Genomic DNA, 8263 nt, shown 5'->3' on the forward strand with positions numbered 1-8263 from the left:
ATGCTCTCCTGCCTCCCCATTACAAGGAGGAAGCTAATATACTCATTCAACTAACTGGTCCATAACTCAGGGAGGCTTTAAGTCATACCTTCCAGAGGCATCTGCATTTTAACAAAAGTAATTATAATGTGGGATTTCAAGTATCAGTATGGATGGGGGTTGACTTTTTTACAAGATTCATCTGTAACATCTGTTAACAGCCTCCACTTCCCCTTCTTACTCTATGTCTCTACATATACATTGGTGGGGACCTCATTAGAGCTTCATCACTAAGACAGCCCCAAGCTTAGAGGCTGGATGACACTTTGTGGACCTTGTAGTAGAAAGAATTCTTGGTCAGGTAGGAGTTGGACTAGATGGCCTCTAGAATCCCTTTTTGCTCTTAGTCAGTTCTTTGGGGATCCTTCCTGGTGCCCTTGAAATCTTAACACATAGGTGACTGTCTACTACACTTTCACACAAAGCCATTCTTGACAGTGTGTATCCTCTAGGCTATTTGAAAAACAAGAGTGATCATTGAACTAAGCAGCCATTGTAATCTCTGGCATTGCCTAGCTTCAAAAGTAGGAGACAGCACACCCCACAGGATCCAGGAATTAGATTTTAGAGGCAGAGACAATGATCACTGTCTCTTTCAAATAGCTCCCTAATAGCTGTCAGTCTTCACCTCTGAAAAATATAGAACTGTCTTCATCTGGGCAAATATTCTTCTCAAACTAAAAGTAACCTGGTGTACTTAGCTGACCAGTCTCACATTGGAGAGGTTATAGTTATCATTTATATTGCTCTGCACCCTTGACTTAGGCTCTTTCATTAAAAAAAATGACAGAGAGATCCTGAACAAGGTAGGGACCACACTTTGCAGTCAGAATTTTCTGCTTTTTTGTTCATAAATAATTTCTACTTGAGTCAAGGCCATAATATACTAGGCAGGGGACAGTCAGTTTGACAGTTATCAAGTTTAGTGCTGGTCAGTTTCTTACAATCAGAAACTATGCACAGGAAAATACTGAACAATACTTTTTTGAGAAACTAAAGCCACCAAAAAAGATAACTGCCATAATGGGAGTTATAGAAGACAGTCCCACTTTGGGTGAGAGGCTAAACAAGGTAACTTTTTGCTTCCTTCTAACACGGCATTTCAGATTTCATGACCTAACTTAGGTTGCTGCCTCAACCAAAAGGAAATTCCAGATGGGAATACTTCCTTTTCTTTTACAACTGAAAGTCAAAATCTGAGAAGACTTCTAGGAAACCAGGTTGACAGTTGCCTCCTGTTTCATTAAGGGAGTTCAAGGCTCAATTTGCTTAATCATGATGGACTTGGCAAAAGAGAACTTAAATGGCTCTAGATATGACCTTATACATTAAATCTATCAGTGGACAGGACTAATAAAAAGGACAGGAAGTCTCTGTCTAGTTCCAGGCAAAACTGTCCACCCTAAACCTTCTTGAATCAAGGGGAAGGAAAGGTCCCAAGGCCAGGAGAGAATGAGGAGGTGTGTTTCAGATACAACATTGCAAGAATATAAGTTACTGGAGAAGATGAAGTCCTGAGGAATAGCTGGGAAAAAATGAAACCTAGAGAAGAAGGACTTGAGAATAAACCATATACAAATCAACTGAAGCTAGCAGGAAAACGAGAAGCCTGGAGAAGAGAAGAAGTAGGGATGAGGGAGGCAAGGTAATTTCTGTCCACAGATATTTGAAGGTTATCAGGTGGAAGATGCATTAGACTTGTTCTCCTTGGCCCCAAATGGCAGAACTCAAAGTGATGGAAAAAAATTTCAGAGAGGTAAATTTCAGTATAATGTAAGGGAGGGTGGGGATGGGGCAGGGAATTTCCTAACAATTAGAGTCAGCCCAAAGTCAAATCGCTTGCCTTACAATGTAGTAGGTTTTTCTTCATTGGAGATCATCAGGCAGAAGCTAAATGATCACTTGCCAGGTATGTTATAGAGGGGATTTATGGCCAAATATGGATTGCATTAAGTAGTCTCTGAGGTTCCTTCCAACTCTTGGTGTCTATAACTCTGTTCTTTGCTAAGGAATAGCTGCTTAACAATATAGTAAATTAATTTGTACTAACTTGTTCACCTCATCAAGTAAAAGAACATTTGGGCGGAGATATTCAAGTGACAGTTCCCTAACCAAATGAAGCGGTGCTAATCTGGGAAAACCTGGATAGAATCCATAAATCAGGGTAAACTGAGGGGAAAAAGCATTAATACTCTGTTTCATAGTACTTAATAGTACACAATAAATGTTCATTGCTTAATTGATTGGTCATTTGACCTCCCACATTTCCTCTTGCTGCATCCCTGACAGATGATTTGTGATTGCTTTGATATGAATATTCCATCTCTCCAGATAGTTTATAATCCATCTATGTCTTATGCTGTGAGATCCTTTTCTGTGTTCTCCAGATGGTCCTTCACTGTGGATCCACCCAATATAATAAAAGACCTTCCTCTAGATTTTTCTTAATAGGTACCTATAGAGGACTTGAATTTACCACCTTTTATCCCTCATTCTTACCACTTAACCAACCCACTCGTTATCCAAGCACTCATTTACTCAACAGTATTCCTGATCATTGCTGAGGTCTACTTGCACTTAGCTTGTATCGCAAAATTACCCTTTGGGCCAGCCCTAACTTTAATTCTTCAGAGACTTCAATTGTTCTAAGAATCTCAATCACACTTCATTTAGATGGATCTTTCTACCAAAAAGGGATTCAGAATTTCTGAAAGCCCCATCCAATGTATTATGTGCAATCAAGTCCATTCTCTTCTTCTTGTCCAATTCTGGAACCAACTCACTGTCCAGATGCAATGCTTAACCCTACATGTCTGTCCTGACATACTAACTCACAAGACTGACCATTTTCCTATGTGTCACAGTTTTGACATCAGACATTTTATGATCTATTGTCAGGTTGGATAACAATGAGCGATTCCAGAGTTGAACAAGAGGAAGAGAATAAACTGGATTGTATATGGTAAATCTAAAGCTTCCTCATTGAGGAAGCTAGGACTTGTAGTGTCCTATGACTTGATGAAATCAGCACAATATCATCAACAGATAAAAATCTGGAGGACCTCTCTATTGTGAATCCTTTTTTTTGCATTTGAATCTTGCATAAATCATCCCTACATGTATAACATCTATAACGAGCACATATCTCCTTATTACATGCCTCCCTTAAAATTAATAATTATAAGGTCCTTAGAAAATGTTATCAATGTAGATTTCACTTATTCAAGAATATTATATGATATTAACAAATGTATGAGGTGCTTCTTCTTGGAGGTGGTCCTTTAAGGATGCATTTTCATCTACCAAGAAAATAGGGTTTTTTTTGTTTGCTTTGATATTTAATTAATAATAAACATCAGGATCTTACATCTTCAGTACCTAAAAGTCCATTAGTATTAATATGAGGAATTCAGAGAATTTTGGGAAATTTTAAATGAACTGGTGTAGAGTGAAATGAATAAAACCAGAAGAAAAACAGACAGCAATACTAAAAATATAAATGAAAATATTCTACTAGAAAGAAACCAAACTCTGGGGAAATTAAAAATCAGTAATGAACCTGAAAAATAGATAGGAAGATATACTTATCTTGTCAGTCACTCTATATGATGGTTCTACTTAATTGTTTTTGTTTCAAAAGAGAATTCAATGACAAGAGTAGAGTGAGAGAGTAGCGTAGTATACCCAGAAATTAACATTTTTTAAAGAGGCAGTTGTAAAAGCCTACCTATTCCTTCTCATATTTTCATCAAAGTTATACACACACATGCTTGCAGGTGCACGTACATGTGCACACACACACAATTCTCACAAAGACTTTATAAAGATAAGAAAGCATGCTGATTAGTAGCTATTGTATTCTTTTTGAAGTAATAAAATCATCCTTGATCTTCCCCATTCTTTTGATATCTTTTTTTACCTGTGATTTCTTGGAATATAGTCCCTCAATGCTTCTGAGACTGTGTTGTTTCCAACACGAATTTCTTTGATGGTGTGCTTGGTTTGCTCCAGTCACTCTTTCTGACTTCTTTTTCTCAAATATCATTTGAACTTCTTTTTATAGTACATTAGAGACTAAGGTGTTACAGTCCAAATGTGATAGTTCTTTTGTCACTGATGATGAAAACAGATCATTATAGAATTTTATGTAACATAATATATTACATACAATAGGGCAGCCAGGTAGCACAGTGACTAGAGGGCCAAACTGAGAGTCAAGAAGACTTCTCTTCCGGAGTTCAAATCCAGCCTCAGATATTTACTAGCTGGGTGACCCTGGACAAAATCACTTAACCCTGTTTACCTCGGTTCTTCATCTGTAAAATGAGCCAGAGAAGAAAATGGCAAATCAATCCAGCGTCTTTGCCAAGAAAACCCCAAGCGGGATCATGAAGAGTTGGACGTGGCAGAAACAATTGAACAACAAATCACATTCATTACATTTATGTGTTGTCCTCCTCTCAGTTTCATCTATGAATGCTTTTGGAACAATTAATTTGATTCTCATACCAAGTTCCTTGTAGATTTGTTTTCAGTGTACATTTTTTTTAGGGGGGGGAAGGCAGGGCAATTGGGGTTAAGTGACTTGCCCAAAGTCACACGGCTAGTAAATGTTAAGTGTCTGAGGCTGAATTCGAACTCAAGTCCTCCTGACTCCAGGGCTGGTGCTCTATTCACTGCGCCACCTAGCCGCCCCACCGTAGATTTGTTTTCAAATCTTGAAAATCCACTGCTTTTTGCTATTTTATGATATTATACTGCTTGGAGTATTGCACCATTCTCCTTTGTAATGTTCTACTAGAGAATTTTTATTCTAAACCACTATTGCCCTTAGCTGCCATATCTTTCTGTTTGTCAACGATATCAAATATTTGTTGACTAAGGCAATTTCTGGATCCCCTTGGTTTCCTTGTTGTGGCAATTGCTTTACATTGTTTCTATAGGATACAGTGATAATCAAGATCATTTTCTTCTAAGCCCTTTCCCCCCTTTTCTTGGGATCAGAGACTTCTGGATAATCTTAAAGACCTCTTTTGTTTCTCAAATCTGAGCCATATTCTCCAACATGTTGGTTGATCATCTTTTCCTGTGCCTATTTTCACAATGAAGTTAGCGAATATCAAAGTATATGTTGAATTGACTTTGAGAATCTTGTTAAGTTTTTCATGGAATTTCTTTACCTCTTCATCCTCTGACAAAGATGTTCATGTTTAAGATGCAATTATCTTCATATTGGGTTTTTTTTTGCTTGTTTGTTTTTTCTCATCTTAAGTACTACAAGATGAAATGACCATGTATCTCACGAAACTCTGTTTCTTGCTGCTTTTGGATGTACAACCTTTGTTTTCCTCTCCAAGGATAACCAAAGAATCATCCCTCCAATAAGAAATAACTTTGTCTTGTTTTATGATTTTCTTTTTTTAATATTAAAATAATAACTTTATTACCATAAGAACAAGATCACCAGTATAGAGTGAACATCACCTTAAAGTACAGGCATACTTGACACCTCTCAAGTCTTTTTGATGTATTTCATAGTTGAGTTGAGGATCTCTATCCCATGGAGCTCTTTGAGCTGAAGAGTGTACCTTGGTTCAGCTGTACACAGTTCTCCCAGAGCAATCCTGGCTTTCAGCTGCACAGACCCATCCTTGGCATCCCCACCTGCCAGTTTTAACAGGATCTTTAGGATATCAGACTTTAGGATATCAGGGCAGAAGCGGCTCCAGGCACCTCTACACAATTACCAATGCAGAGAGCTGCATTCCCCACAATAATCTCATCTCCTGACTCAAGCAAGTGGATCAAAAGACTAAACCTTTTATCCAGTCTTGTTACTTCATCCCGAGCCCGGTAATAAATATTAATACAGACAGCTAGTATCTTTATGGCATAATGTGATGCAGTTTAGCCTCCAGCCTTTAGAAATTTAATCATTGTCTTCCTGACCCCTGCTTTTACCGTCTCCTCAATGGCTTTCACCGTCTCCTCAAAGGCTTTCACAGAGGCTGGGAGGACCTGGCTCAGAACCCCAGCAGCTCTTGTCAGGTTTCTACCATCTTCACTGTTCAGTAGAGACACACACCTCCTGCTTACCTCTTCTGCTAAGACCTCAGTTATAGATAGAGATTGCAGAGACAAATTCATCGTGAGACCTAGGGTTACATATAAAGTTTCCTGAAACAGTTCATCTTTATTCTCATTCTCCTTACACTTCACCATGAGACCCAAGCATGCATCCCAGCATTCTCCACAGTCAAAATCTGTTTCCTGATGACAGCATCAGTGCTGAGGTTTCCCATGATGATAATGCAATGGCAGAGAGTTGATGGATAGGCAATTTCAGGATTTTTCAGTATGCTTATGAGTGTGAGAAGAGCATGTAGGTTGGTTTGTACCCAGGTTTTCAATCTTTCCTCCAGGGCTAAGTCTGTTAGCTGCATCACAGTTCGGGCCTGCTTCTCTTCTGAAATACTGACAAATGCCACAAAGGATTGCAGCAAACTGGTCAAGTCTACGTGGCTCAAGACTAAGATTCTTCCACTCTGAGTCTGGCATAACAGGAGCAGAAGGGACAGGCTGTGTTGCTGGATGGAAGACACTTTTGAAGTGAGGAGGAAAGGCAGCAGGACGTCCATGTCAGAATGTGTTATTAACAGGCGCTGATTCTCTTCATTCCCATTGCATACTGCTTGCCAGAGTTTGAGAAAAGCAGCACAAAGAATCTCTTCAATTTCATCTTTTCCTTCTGTGACAAAGCACTGCTTTATGACCTTGTTGTCATTGATGATACTGAATCCATTATGTGTTCTAAATAAAGTTTATTCTGTACAATCTTTCATGATTATGTATATGTAATCATGTATATATAATCCGTGAGGAGCTGTATTCCCCATGTACAGAACAAAGGGATCTGATCAGGTTTAGAGAGAGCCTGGAGCCGGGTCCTGGTGGTCACTGCTGCCTCATTTCCGGACTCCAGCGCTTGTAGGGCTAGCCTCTCTTGTAATTCTGCTTTTTCTCGTTGGTCTACTTAATTGAGGGAGTCGTTCACTTGTGTTTGCAATTTGGGGTTTATTTCTAGGATCTTGTGGTAGCATTGCCTGGACATATTGTAGTTCTTCAGGGCCAGGTGAGCCTTTCTCGTGTGGAAATACGCTTTTGTGCAGTTTTCATCACACTTCAGAGCCCGGTCACAATCCACCAGTGTTTTTTTGTATTCTTCCAGCTTTATATAAGCCTGAGCCCGGTTGGTATAGAGAACTTTCATGTCCTTCAGCTTCTTCAGCCCCTCATTGTAGTGCTCAACAGCCATCCCGTAATCACCTTTCAGAAAAGCTTCATTCCCTTTTTCTTTCAAGGTGTTTACTAGGCTTCCCTTGGCTCATTCCCTGGCATCCTTCTCTATCACCTCCATGAAGCCATCTGGAGTTGTATCATCCACATTCATTGTAGGAACTTGTGGAGGACTAATCATTGTTTTGTTCAAAGTGGTCCTGCATTCATCTTCCTCTTCATCCTCCAAGAACTGCAGTTTCTTCTCTGCCTTGCTCATGGCCCTCTCACACATACTGAAGTCATCAGAATTCAGGTCCTGAACCAAAGTGGAGACTTCATCCGCATTATTGAGAAATTTCTCCAAGTCTCTCTCTTCTTCCTCCTTAGACATTTCAGACCACAGTCCCTCGCTCCACACACCAGGGGTGCCTACTGCTCGGGCTAGAAATGGTGGTCGCCGGGTGGGAGCTCTGATTTTATTTTTCTTCATAATATTAATGTTGATGTGAGTTAGTCCTTCTAGTTGCATATCAATTCAGTGGACAATTATCTCATCCTTAGAGTACCAATAATTATTTACACAAGATCCAAGAAATATGGCTTCTTAGAAACTTCTTTCTCATCCTCTGCCACTCTACCACTGTCACTCTGGAAATGGAAGGGAGTGGCATAGTACTGAGAGCCATTTTGTATTTGTTTTATGGATTGCCACATCTAAGAATTCATCAGCTAGTAGCCAAACTATAGATGGTGAGCTTTTCCACATTTATCTAGTTTGGTCTTTAGAGCAAACAGCCAGGTTTAATGTGGAGTCAAGATCTAGGTACAAATCCAACCTCAGACTAGTCGTATGACCCTAAGCAAGTCACTTAACCTCTGTTTCCCTCAATTTCTACATAATGTAAAAATTGGGGTAATAATTTTAAAAATTGGGATAATAATAGCA

General features: G+C 39.3%; 1 pseudogene; it reads right to left on the reverse strand.

Annotated features, from left to right (window-relative positions):
• Window positions 1-5468: 5468 nt before the first annotated feature.
• LOC138166472 (tetratricopeptide repeat protein 12 pseudogene) lies at window positions 5469-7724 on the reverse strand (annotated as a pseudogene).
• Between the last annotated feature and the right edge of the window lie 539 nt (window positions 7725-8263).

This window comes from Petaurus breviceps, unplaced genomic scaffold (assembly GCF_028583685.1).
Source record: "Petaurus breviceps papuanus isolate PSGF00001 unplaced genomic scaffold, PetGlider_PUasm1.0 224, whole genome shotgun sequence".
Lineage (NCBI taxonomy): Eukaryota > Metazoa > Chordata > Mammalia > Diprotodontia > Petauridae > Petaurus > Petaurus breviceps.